Here is a 23,934-nt window from a genome sequence, read left to right as displayed (position 1 = left end):
GCAAACTTCTAGTGAACCTATTGCTGAACCACCTGATAATCCAAATGATATCTCTATGTATGATGCTGAAACACAATCTGGTAATGAACATGAACCTAATGGAAATATGATGTTCATGATGATGCTCAACCTAGTAATGATAATGATGTAGAAATTGAACCTGCTGTTGATCTTGCTAACCCACAATCAAAGAATCAACGTTATGATAAAAGAGACTTTGTTGCTAGGAAACATGGTAAAGAAAGGGAACCTTGGGTTCAGAAACCCATGCCTTTTCCTCCAAAACCATCCAAGAAAAAGGATGATGAGGATTTTGAGCGCTTTGCTGAAATGATTAGGCCTATCTTTTTGCGTATGCGATTAACTGATGTGCTCAAAACAAATCCTTATGCTCAATATATGAAGGATATCATTACTAATAAAAGAAAGATACCGGAAGCTGAGATTTCCACCATGCTTGCTAATTATACTTTTAAGGGTGGAATACCAAAGAAACTTGGAGATCTCGGAGTACCTACTATACCTTGCTCCATTAAAAGAAATTATATTAAAACTACTTTATGTGATCTTGGAGCCGGTGTTAGTGTTATGCCTCTCTCTTTATATCGTAGACTTGACTTGAATAAGCTGACATCTACCGAAATATCTTTGCAAATGGCTGTTAAATCAACTGCTATACCTGTCGGTATTTGTGAGGATGTGCCTGTTGTGGTTGCAAACGTTACTATTTTAACGGACTTTATTATTCTTGATATTCCCGAAGATGATAGTATGTCTATTATTCTTGGAATACCTTTTGTTAATACTGCAGGGGCTGTTATTGATTGCAACAAAGGCAATGCCACTTTTCATGTTAATGGTAATGAGCATACGGTACACTTTCCAAGGAAACAACCTCAAGTTCATAGTATCAATTCTATCGGAAAAATTCCATCGATTATATTTGGAGGTTTTGAATTTCCTCTTCCTACTGTCAAGAAGAAATATGATATACTTATTATTGGGGATGTACATATCCCCGTTGAGGTAACCTAGTGTTATTCGAAATTTCTCCGGTTTCATGTTAATCGGAATGAGTTTGTTAACAAGACTTGATCAACCTTGTTAGTGGATTCCTTTTGACGAGCATGAGATGGATGAAACTAGAAGCACAACCTTCTGTACCCTCTCTATATTTTCTGTTATTTAGTAGAAATAAAGTAGAAATAGTATTTTTCTATCTGTTTCCTGGCTTATCCATGTAATATAAAAATATCCCGAAAATAAAAGTCCTCAGAATGCCATGCCAATTTAATATGATTTTTTCAGGAATATTTGAGGATTTACTGTGCAAAAATTACCGCGGGAGGAGCTGCCACCTGGCCACGAGGGTGGTGGGAGCGCCCCCCTCTAGGGCGCGCCCCCTGCCTCGTGGGCCCATGGTGGCCCTCCTCCACTTATCACAGCACCCATCTTCTTCCTCTGTCTCGCACAAACCCGAAAAACCAACTCAAGCACGAGTTCCAACCAGTTTTGCTGTGATTTTCGATCTCCTTGCTCAAAGCACCTCTCGCAAAACTGCTTGGGGAGATTGTTCCTTGGTATGTGACTCCTCCATTGGTCCAATTAGTTTTTGTTCTAGTGCTTTATTCTTTGCAAATTTATGCTGCATAGGTGACCATGTTCTTGAGCTTGCATGTCCAATTTATATGGTTCTAAGTAGTTCTAATGCTTGATATAGGCTCTAGGCACTTGTAGGAGTAGTTACTATCAGTTTTATTAAGTTTGGTTTACTTTTATTTTGAAGTTACTAAAAATTTCAGAATTTTTTCAGAAAATGATGAGGAGATTATTGAGGGGCTCATCGAGCCAAAGCTCGAAGGAAAAGGCACCAAAGCCTAAGTATAATTTGCAGCGCACCGCGGAGATTCGGGCGTGTGAATGGCCTTCTGATGATTTCTTGAGAGCAGCCGGTATCTATGAAGATTTTCATGAATTGGCTCATAATGCAGGCCTCACCGCTTTCCTCCACGACCAATGCGATCAGTATCTCTTACTCACAAATACCTTTGTGCAAAACTTTCATTTTCATTCTAGGAACTCACCACCTACGGTGGAGTTTCATTTATATGATGAGCATAAGGAGATGTCACTTTATGATTTTTGCCAGATTTGTTTAGTCCCTTTTGAGGGCAAGACAGAAGAACCAAATCATGATGATGTGGTTGGGTTTATTGATACTATCACTATAGGAGAAACTAGGAAGGTTTCCGATGCACAAATCACTAGCATACATTTTCCTGTTTTACGTTACTTTGCATTATTTGCTAGTCGTTGCTTAATTGGACACGGAAAATGTGGAAACCTTAGTATCCCTGATATAATTATTCTGCTCCACAGTTTATACAGTGATAACACTTTTAGTATGGGCGGTATTATTGCTAGATGGTTAAGTATGAACCGTACCAAAGGCCCCATCTTTGGAGGCATCTATGCTACACGCCTAGCCGCACGTTTTAACATACCTATTAGGCATGCTGAGAAGGAAGAAAAGGTGCTGCCCCGTGTTTATCTAGATCATAAAAGTATGGTGGCACATGATTTTATTGTTAAGAATAGGGCAGGAGAGCTTAAATATCAATTGTTCTTTAACAAACATCATCCTGAGACTATTATCCTGCCTGCTCCTTCTTTGTTTGATTTGACTGTAGGCACGTACCTTGTTCCGTTGATGGCTATTCACGCCTACCAGAACCCTACACCAGCCAAGGAGCCAGAACCGGAACCACAAGTTGATCCTTCACGACAGTCTAACTATCAGTGGGATCCGGAGATGATTGCCAGCCAGTGGCAATCAGAGCCTTCTTCTTCCTCATCGAAGTGCGACCCCAACTATTATTATGGATATCAGCCAGGCCATCCATGGCAATAAACCAACTTAGGCCAAAAGCCTAAGCTTGGGGGAGTACATATTTCTCACCGACATTACATTTATGTTCACACACACTCATTGCTAGATGTCGGTGCTCATACTCTTTCACTGTAATATCCATGCTAGTTTATTTTCTTTTTCCTGCTTTCTTCTTGTGTGTTTGTTAAACCTTAAGAAAAACCCAAAAAATTAGTAGTAGTTTATTTTTCTGCTGTAGTAGTAATAATTAAAAAGAAAACCCAAAAATATTTCCCGTTCTTCTTTTGCTTGTTGGGAGCTTTCCCGTGTAAATAGTTTTATTTCTTCTCTTTTCTTTGGGGGTCAGTAGGAGAAGACCATGATTAAATTGTTGAAGTGGCTCTTATATGCATTATTGTTGATTTAACCAAGAGCCCATATTGCCTTGTCTTCTCTTGTTTATTGAATGCTCGCAGATTCCAGCTTAGTCCAATGCAGGTACACTTATTATTATTCACACCGTTCGGTCGTGCAAGTGAAAGGCAATTATGATGATATATGATGGACTGACTGAGATGAGAAAAGCTGGTATGAACTCGACCTCTTTTGTTTTTATAAATATGATGAGTCCCTCGTTCTTGATTCAGCTTATTATGAATAAACATGTTTGCAATGACAATTAGATATCATAGTTGCTTGTGCCATGCTTGATTAGCTATGAGTTATAATGATTTACCTTGTGTGCTAACATGCTATTGAGATGGTTATGATGTGGTATGATGGGGTGGTATCCTCCTTTGAATGATTTAAGTGACTTGACTTGGCACATGTTCACGCATGTAGTTGAAACAAATCAACATAGCCTTCACGATATTTATGTTCATGGTGGATTATATCCTACTCATGCTTGCATCCAATGTTTATTAATTTTAATGCATGTACATGGCTGTTGTCGCTCTCTAGTCAGTCGCTTCCCAGTCTTTTGCTAGCCTTCACTTGTACTAAGCGGGAATACTTCTTGTGCATCCAATCCCTTAAACCCCAAAGTTATTCCAGATGAGTCCACTATACCTTCCTATATGCGGTATCTACCTGCCGTTCCAAGTAAATTTGTATGTGCCAAACTCTAAACCTTCAAATAAACATTCTGTTTTGTATGCTCGAATAGCTCATGTATCAACCAAGGCTATCCTTATCTTTCGTGTTAGGCGGGTTATTCTCAAGAGGAGTGGACTCCGCTCCTCACTCACGAGAAAATGGCTGGTCACCGGGATGCCCAGTCCCATGCTTTATGCAAACTAAATCAAAAGTAATTGCAAACAAAACTCCCCCTGGGACCTGATGTATGTTGGAGACACTCGTTGTTTCGAGCAAGTCATGGATTGATGCTGGTTGGTGGAGGGGGAGTATAAACTTTACCATTCTGTTTGGGAACCGCCTATAATGTGTTTAGCATGGAAGATATCGCCATCTCTTAGTTGTTACATTGACAATGAAAGTATACCGCTCAAAATGAAATTTATCTCTATTTCAAAACCGAGCTTTGGCACCTCTACAAATCCCTGCTTCCCTCTGCGAAGGTCCTATCCATTTACTTTTATGTTGAGTCATCACCCTCTTATTAAAAAGCACTAGCTGGAGAGCACAACTGTCATTTGCATTCATCACTATTAATTTATATTGGGTGTGACTATGATTGGATCTCTTTTACCATGAATTACAATGTCTAGTCAATCCTTGATCTTTAAAGGTGCTCTGCATTTATGTTTTGCGGTCTCAGAAAGGGCTAGCGAGATACCATCTTGTTATATCATATTATGATTGTTTTGAGAATGTGTTGTCATCCGAGATTTATTATTATGACTTGCTAGTTGATTATGCTATTGATATGAGTAATTATGAGACCTAAGAATTATTGCAAATGTGGTTAGTTATGATATATGCTGAAAACTTGAATGCTCGCTTGACATAGTTACAACAACAAGAGCAAATAGAGTTTGTAAAAGTTTTTCTTTCTTTCTTTCAGTTTGTCAACTGAATTGCTTGAGGACAAGCAAGGGTTTAAGATTGGGGGAGTTGATACGTCTCCGTCGTATCTACTTTTCCAAACACTTTTGCCCTTGTTTTGGACTCTAACTTGTATAATTTGAATGGAACTAACACGGACTGACGCTGTTTTCAGCAGAATTGCCATGGTGTTGTTTTATGTGCAGAAAACAAATATTCTTGGAATGACCTGAAACTTCATGGAACATCTTAGAAAAAATAATAAAAAATCCTCGCCAAAGATGAAGACCAGGGGGCCCACACCCTGTCCATGAGGGTGGGGGGCGCGCCCCCCTCTAGGGAGTGCCCCCTACCTCGTGGGCCCCCTGGATGCCCTCCAACGCCAACTCCAACTCTATATATTTGCTTTCGGAGGGACAAAAATCAGAGAGAAGAAATCATCGCGTTTTACGATACGGAGCCGCCACCAAGCCCTAAAACCTCTTGGGAGAGCTGATCTGGAGTCCGTTCGAGGCTCCGGAGAGGGGGATTCGTCGCCGTCGTCATCATCAACCATCCTCTATCACCAATTTCATGATGCTCACTGCCGTGCGTGAGTAATTCCATCGTAGGCTTGCTGGACGGTGATGGGTTGGATGAGATTTATCATGTAATCGACTTAGTTTTGTTAGGGTTTGATCCCTAGTATCCACTATGTTCTGAGATTTATGTTGCTATGACTTTGCTATGCTTAATGCTTGTCACTAGGGCCCGAGTGCCATGATTTCAGATCTGAACCTATTATGTTTTCATGAATATATGTGAGTTCTTGATCCTATCTTGCAAGTCTATAGTCACCTACTATGTGTTATGATCCGGAAACTCCGAAGTGACAATAATCGGGACCACTCCCGGTGATGACCATAGTTTGAGGAGTTCATGTATTCACTATGTGCTAATGCTTTGTTCCGGTTCTCTATTAAAAGGAGGCCTTAATATCCTTTAGTTTCCAATAGGACCCCGCTGCCACGGGAGGGTAGGACAAAAGATGTCATGCAAGTTCTTTTCCATAAGCACGTATGACTATATACGGAATACATGCCTACATTACATTGATGAATTGGAGCTAGTTCTGTGTCACCCTATGTTATGACTGTTACATGATGAACCGCATCCGGCATAATTATCCATCACTGATCCGGTGCCTAAGAGTTTTCCATATACTGGGTTACGCTTATTTACTTTCCTACTGCTACTATTACAATCACTACAAAATACCAAAAACATTACTTTTGCTGTCTTTACTTTTGTTGCCGCTACCACCACTATCATATTACTTTGGTACTAAACACTTTGCTGTAGATACTAAGTTTCCAGGTGTGGTTGAATTGACAACTCAGCTGCTAATACTTGAGAATATTCTTTGGCTCCCCTTGTGTCGAATCAATATATTTGGGTTGAATACTCTACCCTCGAAAGCTGTTGCGATCCCCTATACTTGTGGGTTATCATCAAGTATCTCATTTTTCTTGAGAGGATGATCAGGCAAAGCATTAAGTAATTGGAGAATCCTCCCCCAAGCTTGTGGGAGACTCTGTTCTTCAATTTGCACAAAAATATATATATTTCCCTTAAAGAAGCTTGTTTCTTATGAGCGGGGAAATATTTAGCAGAGAAGTAATAAATCATATCCTGGGGACTACACACACAACCAGGATCAAGAGAATTAAACCATATCTTAGCATCACCCTTTAATGAGAACAGAAATAATTTAAGGATATAATAATAGCGAGTTTTCTAATCATTAGTGAATAGGGTAGCTATATCATTTAATTTAGTAAGATGTGCCACAACAATTTCAGATTCATAGACATAGAAAGGATCAGATTCAACTAAAGTAATTATCTCAGGATCAACAGAGAAATCATAATCCTTATCAGTAACAAAGATAGGTGACGTAGCATAAGCTGGATCATATTTCATTCTAGCATTCAAAGTTTTTTGTTTCAGCTTAGCTAAAAGATTCTTAAGAGCACTACTATCATTGCAAGCAAGAAAGTCTCTAGTAGTTTCTTCATCCATAACATAACCCTCAGGAACAACAGACAATTCATATTTAGGGGGAGAATCTTCATCATCACTTTCATCAATATTATCAGTTTCAATAATTTCATTCTCTCTAGCCCTAGCAAGTTGTTCATCAAGAAATTCACCAAGTGGCATAGTAGTATCAAGCATAGAAGTAGTTTCATCATAAGTATCATGCATAGCAGAAGTGGCATCATCAATAACATGCGACATATCAGAATTAATAGCAGAAGCAGGTTTAGGTGTCACAAGCTTACTCAAAACAAAAGGTGAATCAAGTGCAGAGCTAGATGGCAGTTCCTTACCTCCCCTCGTAGTTGAGGGATAAATCTTGGTTCTTGGATCTTTCAAGTTCTTCATAAGGATAAGTAGATATAAATCCCAAGTGACTCAAAGAATAGAGCTATGCTACCCGGCAACGGCGCCAGAAAATAGTCATGATAACCCACAAGTATAGGGGATCGCAATAGTTTTTGAGGGTAGAGTATTAAACCCAAATTTATTGATTCGACACAAGGGGATCCAAAGAATGTTCTCAAGTATTAGCAGCTGAGTTGTCAGTTCAACCACACCTGGAAACTTAATATCTGCAGCAAAGTATTTAGTAGCAAAGTAATATGATAGTAGTGGTAACGATAGCAAAAGTAACATTTTTGGGTTTTTGTAGTGATGGTAACAGCAGCAACGAAAAAGTAAATAAGCGAAGAACAATATATGAAAAGCTCGTAGGCATTGGATCGGTGATGGAGAATTATGCCGGATGCGATCGATCATGTAACAGTCATAACCTAGGTTGACACAGAACTAGCTCCAGTTCATCAATGTAATGTAGGCATGTATTCCGAATATAGTCATATGTGCTTATGGAAAAGAACTTGCATCACATCTTTTGTCCTACCCTCCCGTGGCAGCGGGGTCCTATTGGAAACTAAGGGATATTAAGGCCTCCTTTTAATAGTGTACCGGACCAAAGCATTAACACATAGTGAATACATGAACTCCTCAAACTACGGTCATGACCAGGAGTGGTCCCGACTATTGTCACTTCGGGGTTTTCGGATCATAACACATAGTAGGTGACTATAGACTTGCAAGATAGGATCAAGAACTCTCATATATTGATGAAAACATAATAGGTTCAGAGCTGAAATCATGGCACTCGGGCCCTAGTGACAAGCATTAAGCATAGCAAAGTCATAGCAACATCAATCTCAGAACATAGTGGATAGTAGGGATCAAACCCTAACAAAACCCAACCCATCACCGTCCAGCAAGCCGATGATGGAATTACTCACACACGGCGGTGAGCATCATGAAATTGGTGATGGAGGAAGGTTGATGATGACGATGGCGATGGAGTCCCCTCTCCGGAGCCCCGAACGGACTCCAGATCAGCCCTCCCGAGAGAGTTTAGGGCTTGGCGGCGGCTCCGTATCGCAAAACGCGATGAATCCTTCTCTCTGATTTTTTCTCCCTGAAAGTGAATATATGGACTCAAGGTTGAGGTCGGTGGAGCGTCAGGGGGCCCATGAGGCAGGGGCACGCGCCCAGGTGGGCAGGCGCGCCCCCACCCTCGTGGATAGATGGAGGTCCCCTAACGTGGATTCTTCTTCCAGTATTTTTTATATATTTCAAAATAATTCTCCGTTGATTTTCAGGTCATTGCGATAACTTTTTTTTCTGCACAAAAATAACACCATGGCAATTCTGCTGAAAAAGCGTCAGTCCAGGTTAGTTCCATTCAAATCATGCAAGTTAGAGTCCAAAACAAGGGAAAAAGTGTTTGGAAAAGTAGATATGACGGAGACGTATCAGTCAACCCAATGAAAACATGTTTTACGCAGGCTGAGCTCGGGCGGGTTGTGCATGCTGAGCCGTCTCGATGATGTCGGTGCAGGTGTCTGGCTCAGGGCCCGGCTCGCCGATCTTGCCGATGAAAACATGGATTCCGCCTAAGGGGACCTGGTACCGTACTCAATTGAGCCGACCTTGGGGCCCCAGCCTGCTGAAGGAAATATGCCCTAGAGGCAATAATAAAGTTATTATTTATTTCCTTATATATCATGATAAAAGTTTATTATTCATGCTAGAATTGTATTAACCGGAAACATAATACATGTGTGAATACATAGACAAACAGAGTGTCACTAGTATGCCTCTACTAGACTAGCTTCTTAATCAAAGATGGTTATGTTTCCTAACCATGGACAAAGAGTTGTCATTTGATTAACAGGATCACATCATTAGATGAATGATCTGATTGACATGACCCATTCCATTAGCTTAGCACCCGATCGTTTAGTATGTTGCTATTGCTTTCTTCATGACTTATACATGTTCCTATGACTATGAGATTATGCAACTCCCGTTTGCCGGAGGAACACTTTGTGTGCTACCAAACGTCACAACGTAACTGGGTGATTATAAAGGAGCTCTACAGGTGTCTCCAAAGGTACATGTTGGGTTGGCGTATTTCGAGATTAGGATTTGTCACTCCGATTGTCGGAGAGGTATCTCTGGGCCCTCTCGGTAATGCACATCACATAAGCCTTGCAAGCATTGCAACTAATGAGTTAGTTGTGAGATGATGTATTACGGAACGAGTAAAGAGACTTACCGGTAACGAGATTGAACTAGGTATTGGATACCGACGATCGAATCTAGGGAAAGTAACATACTGATGACAAAGGGAACAACGTATGTTGTTATGCGGTCTGACCGATAAAGATCTTCGTAGAATATGTAGGAGCCAATATGAGCATCCAGGTTCCGCTATTGGTTATTGACCAAAGACGTGTCTCGGTCATGTCTACATTGTTCTCGAACCCGTAGGGTCCGCACGCTTAAGGTTTCGATGACAGTTATATTATGAGTTTATGAGTTTTGATGTACCGAAGTTATTTCGGAGTCCCGGATGTGATCACGGACATGACGAGGAGTCTCGAAATGGTCGAGACATAAAGATTGATATATTGGACGGCTATATTCGGACACTGGAAGTGTTCCGGGTGATTTCGGAGAAAACCGGAGAGTCGGAGGGTTACCGGAACCCCCCCGGGAGAAGTAATGGGCCATATGGGCCTTAGTGGAAAGAGAGAGGCGCAGCCAAAGGTGGGCCGCGCTCCTCCTCCCCCCTTGGTCCGAATTGGACTAGGAGAGGGGGGCGGCGCCCCCCTTTCCCTCTCCCTCCCCACTTCTTTCCCCCTCCTAGTAGGAGTCCTACTCCTACTAGGAGGAGGACTCCTCCTTGGCACGCCTATAGGGCCGGCCGGCCTCCTCCCCTTGCTCCTTTATACACGGGGGCAGGGGGCACCCCTAGAGACACAAGTTGATCCACGTGATCATATTCTTAGCCGTGTGCGGTGCCCCCTTCCACCATAGTCCTCGATAATACTGTAGCGGTGCTTAGGCGAAGCCCTGCGACGGTAATACATCAAGATCGTCACCACGCCGTCGTGCTGACGGAACTCTTCCCCGACACTTTGCTGGATTGGAGTCCGGGGATCGTCATCGAGCTGAACGTGTGCTAGAACTCGGAGGTGCCATAGTTTCGGTGCTTGATCGGTCAGGCCGTGAAGAGGTACGACTACATCAACCAAGTTAACGCTTCCGTTGTCGATCTACAAGGGTATGTAGATCACACTCTCCCCCTCTCGTTGCTATGCATCACCATGATCTTGCGTGTGCGTAGGAATTTTTTTTGAAATTACTACGAAACCCAACAGTGGCATCCGAGCCTAGGTTTTATATGTTGATGTTATATGCACGAGTAGAACACAAGTGAGTTGTGGGCGATATAAGTCATACTGCTTACCAGCATGTCATACTTTGGTTCGGCGGTATTGTTGGACGAAGCGTCCCGGACCGACATTACGCGTACGCTTATGTTAGACCGGTTCTCCCGACTTGCTTTGCACATAGGTGGCTTGTGGGTGACAGTTTCTCCAACTTTAGTTGAACCGAGTGTGGCTACGCCCGGTCCTTGCGAAGGTTAAAACAACACCAACTTGACAAACTATCGTTGTGGTTTTGATGCGTAGGTAAGATTGGTTCTTGCTTAAGCCCGTAGCAGCCACGTAAAACTTGCAACAACAAAGTAGAGGATGTCTAACTTGTTTTTGCAGGGCATGTTGTGATGTGATATGGTCAAGACATGATGCTAAATTTTATTGTATGAGATGATCATGTTTTGTAACCGAGTTATCGGCAACTGGCAGGAGCCATATGGTTGTCGCTTTATTGTATGCAATGCAATCACCCTGTAATGCTTTACTTTATCACTAAGCGGTAGCGATAGTCGTAGAAGCATAAGATTGGCGAGACGACAACGATGCTACGATGGATATCAAGGTGTCGCGCCGGTGATGATGGTGATCACTACGGTGCTTCAAGGATGGAGATCACAAGCACAAGATGATGATGGCCATATCATATCACTTATATTGATTGCATGTGATGTTTATCTTTTATGCATCTTATCTTGCTTTGATTGACGGTAGCATTATAAGATGATCTCTCACTAAATTTCAAGATAAAAGTGTTCTCCCTGAGTATGCACCGTTGCCAAAGTTCGTCGTGCCCAGACACCACGTGATGATCGGGTGTGATAAGCTCTACGTCCATCTACAACGCGTGCAAGCCAGTTTTGCACATGCAGAATACTTAGGTTAAACTTGACGAGCCTGGCATATGCAGATATGGCCTCGGAACACTGAGATCGAAAGATCGAGCGTGAATCATATAGTAGATATGATCAACATAGCGATGTTCACCATTGAAAACTACTCCATTTCACGTGATGATCAGTTATGGTTTAGTTGATTTGGATCACGTGATCACTTAGATGATTAGAGGGATGTCTATCTAAGTGGGAGTTCTTGAGTAATATGATTAATTGAACTTAAATTTATCATGAACTTAGTCCCTGATAGTATCTTGCTTGTTTATGTTAATTGTAGATAAATGGCCCGTGCTGTTGTACCATTAAATTTTAATGCGTTCCTTGAGAAAGCAAAGTTGAAAGATGATGGTAGCAATTACACGGACTGGGTCCGTAACTTGAGGATTATCCTCATTGCTGCACAGAAGAATTACCTCCTGGAAGCACCGCTGGGTGCCAGGCCTGCTGCTGGAGCAACACCAGATGTTATGAACGTCTGGCAGAGCAAAGCTGATGACTACTCGATAGTTCAGTGTGCCATGCTTTACGGCTTAGAATCGGGACTTCAACGACGTTTTGAATGTCATGGAGCATATGATATGTTCCAGGAGTTGAAGTTAATATTTCAAGCAAATGCCCGAATTGAGAGATATGAAGTCTCCAATAAGTTCTATAGCTGCAAGATGGAGGAGAACAGTTCTGTCAGTGAGCATATACTCAAAATGTCTGGGTATAATAATCACTTGATTCAGATGGGAGTTAATCTTCCAGATGATTGCGTCATTGACAGAATTCTCCAATCACTGTCGCCAAGCTACAAGAGCTTCGTGATGAACTATAATATGCAAGGGATGAATAAGACTAATCCCGAGCTCTTCGCAATGCTGAAAGCTGCGGAGGTAGAAATCAAGAAGGAGCATCAAGTGTTGATGGTCAACAAGACCACTAGTTTCAAGAAAAAGGGCAAAGGGAAGAAGAAGGGGAACTTCAAGAAGAAAAGCAAGCAAGTTGCTGATCAGGAGAAGAAACCCAAGTCTGGACCTAAGCCTGAAACTGAGTGCTTCTACTACAAGCAGACTGGTCACTGGAAGCGGAACTGCCCCAAATATTTGGCGGATAAGAAGGATGGCAAGGTGAACAAAGGTATATGTGATATACATGTTATTGATGTGTACCTTACTAGAGCTCGCAGTAGCACCTGGGTATTTGATACTGGTTCTGTTGGTAATATTTGCAACTTGAAACAGGTACTACGGATTAAGCGAACACTGGCAAAGGACGAGGTGACGATGCGCGTGGGAAATGGTTCTAAAGTCGATGTGATCGCGGTCGGCACGCTACCTCTACATCTACCTTCGGGATTAGTGTTAGACCTAAATAATTGTTATTTGGTGCCAGCGTTGAGCATGAACATTATATCTGGATCTTGTTTAATGCGAGACGGTTATTCATTTAAATCAGAGAATAATGGTTGTTCTATTTATATGAGTAATATCTTTTATGGTCATGCACCTTTGAGGAGTGGTCTATTTTTGATGAATCTCGATAGTAGTAACACACGTATTCATAATGTTGAAGCCAAAAGATGCAGAGTTGATAATGATAGTGCAACTTATTTGTGGCACTGCCGTTTAGGTCATATCGGTGTAAAGCGCATGAAGAAACTCCATACCGATGGACTTTTGGAACCTCTTGATTATGAATCACTTGGTACTTGCGAACCGTGCCTTATGGGCAAGATGACTAAAACACCGTTCTCCCGTACAACGGAGAGAGCAACAGATTTGTTGGAAATCATACATACAGATGTATGTAGTCTGATGAATGTTGAGGCTCGTGGCGGATATCGTTATTTTCTCACCTTCACAGATGATTTAAGAAGATATGGGTATATCTACTTAATGAAGCATAAGTCTGAAACATTTGAAAAGTTCAAAGAATTTTAGAGTGAAGTTGAAAATCATCGTAACAAGAAAATAAAGTTTCTGCGATCTGATCGTGGAGGGGAATATTTGAGTTACGAGTTTGGTCTACATCTGAAACAATGCGGAATAGTTTCGCAACTCACGCCACCCGGAACACCTCAGTGTAATGGTGTGTCCGAACGTCGTAATCGTACTTTACTTGATATGGTGCGATCTATGATGTCTCTTACAAATTTACCGCTATCATTTTGGGGTTATGCTTTAGAGACGGTCGCATTCACGTTGAATAGGGCACCATCAAAATCCGTTGAGACGACACCTTATGAACTATGGTTTGGCAAGAAACCAAAGTTGTCGTTTCTTAAAGTTTGGGGCTGCGATGCTTATGTGAAAAAGCTTCAACCTGATAAGCTCGAACCCAAATCGGAGAAATGTGTCTTCATAGGATACCCAAAGGAGACTATTGGGTACACCTTCTATCACATATCCGAAGGCAAGACATTCGTTGCTAAGAATGTATCCTTTCTAGAGAAGGAGTTTCTCTCGAAAGAAGTGAGTGGGAGGAAAGTAGAACTTGATGAGGTAACTGTACCTGCTCCCTTATTGGAAAGTAGTACATCACAGAAACTTGTTTCTGCGACACCTACAGCAATTAGTGAGGAAGCTAATGATAATGATCATGAAACTTCAGAACAAGATACTACTGAACCTCGTAGATCAACCAGAATAAGATCTGCGCCAGAGTGGTACGGTAATCCTGTTCTGGAAGTCATGCTACTAGATCATGATGAACCTACGAACTATGAAGAAGCGATGGTGAGCCCAGATTCCGAAAAATGGCTTGAAGCCATGAAATCTGAGATGGGATCCATGTATGAGAACAAAGTATGGACTTTGGTTGACTTGCCCGATGATCGGCAAGCAATTGAGAATAAATGGATCTTCAAGAAGAAGACTGACGCTGACGGTAATATTATTGTCTACAAAGCTCGACTTGTCGCAAAAGGTTTTCGACAAGTTCAAGGGGTTGACTACGATGAGACCTTCTCACCCGTAGCGATGCTTAAGTCTGTCCGAATCATGTTAGCAATTGCCGCATTTTATGATTATGAAATTTGGCAGATGGATGTCAAAACTGCATTCCTGAATGGATTTCTGGAAGAAGAGTTGTATATGATGCAGCCGGAAGGTTTTGTCGATCCAAAGGGAGCTAACAAAGTGTGCAAGCTCCAGCGATCCATTTATGGACTGGTGCAAGCCTCTCGGAGTTGGAATAAACACTTTGATAGTGTGATCAAAGCATTTGGTTTTATACAGACCTTTGGAGAAGCCTGTATTTACAAGAAAGTGAGTGCGAGCTCTGTAGCATTTCTGATATTATATGTGGATGACATATTACTGATTGGAAATGATATAGAATTTCTGGATAGCATAAAGGGATACTTGAATAAGAGTTTTTCAATGAAAGACCTCGGTGAAGCTGCTTACATATTAGGCATAAAGATCTATAGAGATAGATCAAGACGCTTAATTGGACTTTCACAAAGCACATACCTTGACAAGATTTTGAAGAAGTTCAAAATGGATCAAGCAAAGAAAGGGTTCTTGCCTGTGTTACAAGGTGTGAAGTTGAGTCAGACTCAATGCCCAACCACTTCAGAAGATAGAGAGAAAATGAAAGATGTTCCCTATGCGTCAGCCATAGGCTCTATCATGTATGCAATGCTATGTACCAGACCTGATGTGTGCCTTGCTATAAGTCTAGCAGGGAGGTACCAAAGTAATCCAGGAGTGGATCACTGGACAGCGGTCAAGAACATCCTGAAGTACCTGAAAAGGACTAAGGATATGTTTCTCGTATATGGAGGTGACAAAGAGCTCATCGTAAATGGTTACGTTGATGCAAGCTTTGACACTGACCCGGACGATTCTAAATCGCAAACCGGATACGTGTTTACATTAAACGGTGGAGCTGTCAGTTGGTGCAGTTCTAAACAGAGCATCGTGGCAGGATCTACGTGTGAAGCGGAATACATAGCAGCTTCGGAAGCAGCGAATGAAGGAGTCTGGACGAAGGAGTTCATATCCGATCTAGGTGTCATACCTAGTGCATCGGATCCAATGAAAAACTTTTGTGACAATACTGGTGCAATTGCCTTGGCAAAGGAATCCAGATTTCACAAGAGAACCAAGCACATCAAGAGACGCTTCAATTCCATCTGGGATCTAGTCCAGGTGGGAGACATAGAGATTTGCAAGATACATACGGATCTGAATGTAGCAGACCCGTTGACTAAGCCTCTCCCACGAGCAAAACATGATCAGCACCAAGGCTCCATGGGTGTTAGAATCATTACTGAGTAATCTAGATTATTGACTCTAGTGCAAGTGGGAGACTGAAGGAAATATGCCCTAGAGGCAATAATAAAGTTATTATTTATTTCCTTATATATCATGATAAAAGTTTATTATTCATGCTAGAATTGTATTAACCGGAAACATAATACATGTGTGAATACATAGACAAACAGAGTGTCACTAGTATGCCTCTACTAGACTGGCTTGTTAATCAAATATGGTTATGTTTCCTAAACATGGACAAAGAGTTGTCAATTGATTAACAGGATCACATCATTAGATGAATGATCTGATTGACATGACCCATTCCATTAGCTTAGCACCCGATCGTTTAGTATGTTGCTATTGCTTTCTTCATGACTTATACATGTTCCTATAACTATGAGATTATGCAAGTCCCGTTTGCCGGAGGAACACTTTGTGTGCTACCAAACGTCACAACGTAACTGGGTGATTATAAAGGAGCTCTACAGGTGTCTCCAAAGGTACATGTTGGGTTGGCGTATTTCGAGATTAGGATTTGTCACTCCGATTGTCGGAGAGGTATCTCTGGGCCCTCTCGGTAATGCACATCACATAAGACTTGCAAGCATTGCAACTAATGAGTTAGTTGTGAGATGATATATTATGGAACGAGTAAAGAGACTTACCGGTAACGAGATTGAACTAGGTATTGGATACCGACGATCGAATCTCGGGCAAGTAACATACCGATGACAAAGGGAACAACGTATGTTGTTATGCGGTCTGACTGATAAAGATCTTCGTAGAATATGTAGGAGCCAATATGAGCATCCAGGTTCCGCTATAGATTATTGACCAGAGACGTGTCTCGGTCATGTCTACATTGTTCTCGAACCCGTAGGGTCCGCACGCTTAAGGTTTCGATGACAGTTATATTATGAGTTTATGAGTTTTGATGTACCGAAGTTAGTTCAGAGTCCCGGATGTGATCACGGACATGACGAGGAGTCTCGAAATGGTCGAGACATAAAGATTGATATATTGGACGGCTATATTCGGACACCGGAAGTGTTTCGGGTGATTTCGGAGAAAACCGGAGAGCTAGAGGGTTACCGAAACCCCCCTGGGAGAAGTAATGGGCCATATGGGCCTTAGTGGAAAGAGAGAGGGGCTGCCAAAGGTGGGCCGCTCGCCTCCTCCCCCCTTGGTCCGAATTGGACTAGGATAGGGGGGCGGCGCCCCCCTTTCCCTCTCCCTCGCCACTTCTTTCCCCCTCCTAGTAGGAGTCCTACTCCTACTAGGAGGAGGACTCCTCCTTGGCACACCTATAGGGCCGGCCGGCCTCCTCCCCTTGATCCTTTATATACGGGGGCAGGGGGCACCCCTAGAGACACAAGTTGATCCACGTGATCATATTCTTAGCCGTGTGCAGTGCCCCCTTCCACCATAGTCCTCGATAATACTGTAGCGGTGCTTAGGCGAAGCCCTGCGACGGTAATACATCAAGATTGTCACCACGCCGTCGTGCTGATGGAACTCTTCCCCGACACTTTGCTGGATCGGAGTCCGGGGATCGTCATCGAGCTGAACGTGTGCTAGAACTCGGAGGTGCCGTAGTTTCGGTGCTTGATCGGTTGGGCCGTGAAGACGTACGACTACATCAACCAAGTTAATGCTTCCGTTGTCGATCTACAAGGTATGTAGATCACACTCTCCCCCTCTAGTTGCTATGCATCACCATGATCTTGCGTGTGCGTAGGATTTTTTTTGAAATTACTACGAAACCCAACACCTGCATCGTCGATGTAGAGCTTGCCGCGACTACTCTTGGTCATCCGTCCCATAGCGTATCCCTTGAGCCCTTCGAAGCTGCCCTTTAAGAACTCGAAACCACCATGCGCGAGCCCCACGGTGGGTGCCAACTGTCGTGGAAGTGTCACGGCAGATGTCCTCATGGAAGGACTTAGTTGTCGAGCTATTGCGATGAGGTTAGCTTAAAGGGGTTAAATGGTACAAAAGACACAGAGAGTTTATACTGGTTCGGCCCCTTGCGGTGAAGGTAAAGGCCTACTCCAGTTGAGGTGGTATTGCTAGGGTTTCGATTACCAGGGAGCAAACACGCTTTGCCTGGCTATCGATTTGATGTTTCTTGCCCTAAGCCGCTGCCGGGTCGTCCCCTTATATACATGGGTTGACGCCCTGCGGCCTACAGAGTCCCGGTCGGCTCATATATCGTGTCTAGCTCGGTGACGTATCTTACATGGCTTACATTACAAGTCCACACATACATGGCGGTTTATACTTACGGGCATTAAGCCGCCTCTGGGCTTGGGCCTCTTATAAGCCTAACGGTGAACCGCCATCTTGTATACACTTGTGCTTCATTTAGATGAACCGCCATTGAGGTTGACCCGTCCCCTCCTGGGCGGGTCATATCTGATAGTCATATCCCCAACAGTTATGTTATGGATGAAGAAACTGCTAGAGACTTCTTTGCTTGCAATGATAGAGAGGATCTTAAGAAATTGTTAGCTAAGCTAAAAGAAAAATCCTTGAATGCTAGAATGAAATATGATCCCAATTTTTCTACTTCACCTATATTTGTTGCTAATAAGTACTATGAATTCTCTGTCGATCCTGAGTTAATTACTTTGGTTGAATCTGATCCTTTTATGGTTATGAATCTGAAACTGTTGTGGCACATCTTACTAAATTGAATGATATAGCCACCCTATTTGCTCATGAGGAAAAAATTCGCTATTACTATATTCTCAGATTGGTTTTTTTCTCATTAAAGGGTGATGCTAAGTAATGGTTTAATTCTCTTGCTCTTGGTTGTGTGCGTAGTCCCTGGGATATGATTTACTACTTCTCTACAAAATATTTCTCCGCTCATAAGAAACAAGCTTCCCTAAGGGAAATTTTTAACTTTGCGCAAATTGAAGAAGAGTCTCCCACAACTTTGGGGGAGGCTTCTCCAATTACTTAATGCTTTGCCAGATCATCCTCTCAAGAAAAATTAATACTTGATATCTTTTATAATGAAATAACTGATGCTTCCAGAGACCGCCTGGATAGTTGTGATGGTTGTGTTTTCAGGGAAAGAACTATTGAGCAAGCTGACTTGCTATTGAATAATATATTGAATAATTATAATGATTGGATACTTCCTGAACCAACTCCTAAGCCAACTCCAAAGAAAAGGGGTATTCTATTTCTCAGTCCTGAAGATATGCAAGAGGCAAAGAAATCTATGAAAGAAAAAGGTAATAAAGCTGAAGATGTTAAAAAATTACCGCCTATTGAAGAAATACATGGTCTTGATAACCCGACACAGGCAGTAGAGGTAAATTCTCTCCATATATTTGATGAAGGTGATATTCCTCATAATAAGTCTGCTAGTCAATGCTTGGATGAGTTTGATAATTTTATTGTTAAACAAAACTTCGATGCTTATGTTAGTAGACAATTGAAACGTAATGCTTACATGCTTGGCCACTTGGGTGATTATATGAGTAGAATTGTTAATGATCTTAAGCTTATTAGTAAACATGCTTTCATGGTTACAACTCAAGTAGAACAAGTACTTAAGGCACAAGATGATTTGCTTAATGAGTTGAATAGTAAGAATAATGATAAGGATGCCAAGGTTATGACTAGAGGTGGTAAAATGACCCATGAACCTTTGTATCCTGAGGGCCACCCTAAGAGAATTGAGCAGGATTCTTAGAGAATTAAAGCTGATGCACCTAGTCCTAGTAATAATAAGAAAAAGAAAACTAATAGGACTTTGCATGCTTCTAGGGAACCTGTTTTAGACACACCTGAGAATCCTAATGACTTTTCTATTTCTGATGCTGAAACAAAATCTGGTAATGAACATGAACCTAGTGATAATGTTAATGATGATGTTCATGTTGATGCTCAACCTAGTAATGATAATGATGTAGAGATTGAACCTGTTGTTGATCTTGATAACCCACAATCAAAGAATCAATGTTATGATAAAAGAGACTTCATTGCTAGGAAACATGGTAAAGAAAGAGAACCATGGGTTTAGAAACCCATGCCCTTTCCTCCTAAGCCATCCAAGAAAAAGGATGATGAGGATTTTGAGCAATTTGCTGAAATGATTAGACCTATCTTTTTGCGTATGCGTTTGACTGATGTGCTTAAACTACCTCCTTATGCTAAGTATATGAAAGATATTATTACCAATAAAAGAAAGATACTGGAAGATAAAATTTCCACCATGCTTGCTAATTATACTTTTAAGGGTGGAATACCAAAAAAACTTGGAGATCCAGGGGTACCAACTATACCATGCTCCATTAAAAGAAACTATGTTAAAACTGCTTTATGTGATCTTGGAGCCGGTGTTATGCCTTTCTCTTTGTATCATAGACTTGAATTGAATAAGTTGACACCTACTAAAATCTCTTTGCAAATGGATGATAAATCAGTATTTGTGAGGATGTGCCTACTGTGGTTGCAAATGTTACTATCTTAAAGGACTTTGTTATTCTTGATATTCCCGAGGACGATAGTATGTTGATCATCCTTGGTAGACCCTTTTTGCATACTGCAGGGGCTGTTATTGATTGCAACATAGGCAACATCACTTTTCATGTTAGTGGTAATGAGCATACGATACACTTTCTAAAGAAACAACCTCAAGTTCATAGTATCAGTTCTATCAGAAAAATTTCAACTATTACTATTGGAGGTTTTGAATTCCCTCTTCCTACTGCCAAAAAGAAATATGATATTCTTATTGTTGGCGATATGCATATCCCCGTTTAGGTAACCTAGTGTTATTCGAAATTTCTCCGGTTTCATGTCAGTCGGAAGAAGTTTGTTAACAAGACTTGATCAACCTTGTTAATGGATACCTTTTAATGGGCATGAGATGGATGAATCTAGAAAGCACGACTCCGTGTACCCATCTTTTACTTTCTGTTATTTAGTTTAAATAAAGCAAAGATAGTATTTTTGTCTGTTTTCTGAATTATCCATGCAATAAAAATGTCTTGAAAATAGAAGTTCTCCAAATGCCTTGAAAATTTACTATGGTTTTTATATAATATTTTAGAATTTCTGGTGCTAAGATAACGCCAGGGGGCCTCACCAGCTGGCCACAAGGGCGGAGGGCGCGCCCACCCCATGGGCGCGCACCTGTCCTTATGGGTCCCACGTGCCCCTCCACTTATTCCAGCACCCATCCACTCCTTCTTCCTCAAGAAAAAATCACTCCATAGCTCAAACTCGCGTTCTTGCTCATTTTGCTGCCATTTTTGATCTCCTTGCTCAAAGTTCGGTACGTCTCAAACATATATACTTTTACTAATGCTTTTCCTCTTGTTTTGGACTCTAATTTGCATGATTAGAATGAAACTAACCTCGGACTGATGATGTTTTCAGCACAACTACCATGGTGTTGTTCTTGTGCAGAAATAGAAGTTCTTGGAATGGAACGAAACTTTGCGAGGAATTTTTATACTGAAGCGACCAGACCTCAAACGGTCCAATCTATGTGCTCTGGTGTCATCCCTGGATCAGTAATGCTGACACCACATAGTACTTGAAGGATTTATAACAGAGTATCAATCACACACTTATTACATCGAGTGTCTCAACAGAAAACTTATTACAATAAATATGGCTTAAGGCCATCTAATAACAATAACAGCGGAAGGCTTGGAAGATAAGTGAGTCCATCGACTCCAATGACATCACTGAGTATAGAACCATGACCTAAAACTCCTTAATCATCGTCCGAAAAGTCTGCAACTTTAACGTTGCTGCCCAAAACGGGTCAGCAAATGGAATGTGCTGGCAATGTAACACATAGAGAGTAATGGTATGAAACAGCTATTCTATATGCATATTTGGCTGGTGGAAAGCTCTATGGTTACAGTTTTGCGTAAAGCCAATTTCTCCCTACTGCAAGGAATAAATTTATTTAACTATCATGGTGGTTGTTAAACATTGAGAATGGTTGACAGCATTCTCAATCCCAATTAAGCGTCATCATTTAACAAACCCATCAAAATTAATTTTATAGTAACATGTTGAGAATCACATGATAATCCAGGTACTAGATACTCAAGATGTCCATAACCGGGGACACAACTAACCATGATTAGTTTATACACTCTGCAGAGGTTTCCGCACTTTTCCCCACAAGACTCGATCTCCTCCCTTGGATTTCTCGCACTACATGGTGTTTGAGAAACGGATGACCGAGACATGGTCTTTCAGAAGTGCTAGCACCTTACGATCGGGCAGACCATTACACGTACTTTCCCCTAAATCTGCTAGTCCACCACTGTAAGAGTTCACACAACTTAATCAACTATGCTAGAGCCCATAATAGCTTGTGGTTGCACACGGAAGTTTCTAGCATGAATAATCTCATGATCCCTTTGAGCCTGGGTGGCGGTCCAAAAGAAAACAGGCAATCCTGGAATACCCAGGTACCTCAATCCACCCAGATGTGTGTTCAAGTTTCCACCTTAAATAAACCATTAATTAACAATCTCACATCTGTCATGGATACACTCACCCAATCCACGTCTACTAGCATAGCATGGCATAATAAGCAAACATAGAAGTAACTCCCAAAGGTTTGATAATAAACAGGTAATAGGTATTACCTCAACTACTTCCCAAGCCCACAATTTAATTAGATCCTAATCATGCAATGTGTGAGGATTGATCTAATGCAATAAAACTGGGTAGTGGGAAAGAATGATCAAAGTGTTACTTGCCTTGCTGATGATCCGCGAAACCTAGAGATTCGAAGTAACAGGCGGCGCACTCCGGGTACTCTATTGCAAACAAACAAGCATATAATAAGTACTCAACTAATGCACAGGTAAAACTCAAATAAGAGATCTAACCAGAAAATTCAACTTAAGAACTCTGGTTGGCAAAAGAGTCAAATCGAACGAAGCAACGAAAGACAAAAGGCAAAAGAAATAGGATTCGTTTACTATTCTGGATCTAAGGAAATTTTTACAGTGGCAAAAACTTGTTTGAGTTGGTTAAACGGAAAGAGGGTTTCGAGATGAAACGCCAGGTGCTTGAATCGCCTGATCCCGATAAACGAGCGAAAAGTTAGACTAAAACGAAAATCGGATCAGAAATCGCGATCAGAAAAATCGCGGATTTAATCCGAGAAAAAGAAAAACGACGAACAGTTTAATGAACGAACGTTCGTTAACTGAATCTAAATGAAGAACGTGTTCGTTAAAATGAACCAACGAGCGAGCGCTCGCTAATTAGCCTAAATCGGAAAAGAAAACCGATCTAAAGAAAAAAACAAAACTAAAAAAACCGAGGAAAACCGACGGAAAAACCGAATGGTTTTTCTAATAAAAACGGCGGCGGGATCGAGGTAAACCTCGGGCGGCAGGTCTGGGGGCGGTGGCGGCAGCGGCTCCGGCGGCGGCGGCGTCGCGGCGCGGATCGGGCGGCGGCGGCGCGGATCGGGCGCGGCTAGGGTTTGGGGCACAGGCTGGGCTGGCTCGGGCCCCGGGGCGGCGGCTTATAAAGCCCCAGCCAGGCGGAGTCCTGGTCGGTTACGGCCCTGGGTCGGTTCGGATTTTTTTTTAAAAATAATTCCGTGCAGAAAAACTAACGAACGAAATACTAAATGGACTCCAAAAATCCTGAAATAAATTTTCCTCGGCTTCTAAAATGAAGCCGCACAGGATGAACATTTATTTGGGGCCTAAATGCAATTTTGAAAAACGCGCATTTTTCCTAAATTCAAATAAAATAGCAAATAAAACCAAATAAAATCTTATTTGATTTTTTATTAAGTCCCCAATATTTCTTTATTTTGGGAAATTCATTTTATTCCCTCTCTCATAATTTTTATAATAGAAATAATTGAAGATAAAATAAATAAAATCAAATGATCCTATTTTCAAAATTTGAGACAACTCAAATATGAAAATAACGAAATCCCCAACTCTCTCCGAGGGTCCTTGAGTTGCAAAAAAATTCTAGGATCAACCAAAATGCAATAAATATGATATGCAATGATGATCTAGTGTATAACATTCCAAATTGAAAAT

Source organism: Triticum dicoccoides, chromosome 7A (genome assembly GCF_002162155.2).
Source record: "Triticum dicoccoides isolate Atlit2015 ecotype Zavitan chromosome 7A, WEW_v2.0, whole genome shotgun sequence".
In the NCBI taxonomy this organism is placed as follows: domain Eukaryota; kingdom Viridiplantae; phylum Streptophyta; class Magnoliopsida; order Poales; family Poaceae; genus Triticum; species Triticum dicoccoides.
Note: the sequence above shows the minus strand (reverse complement) of the source record.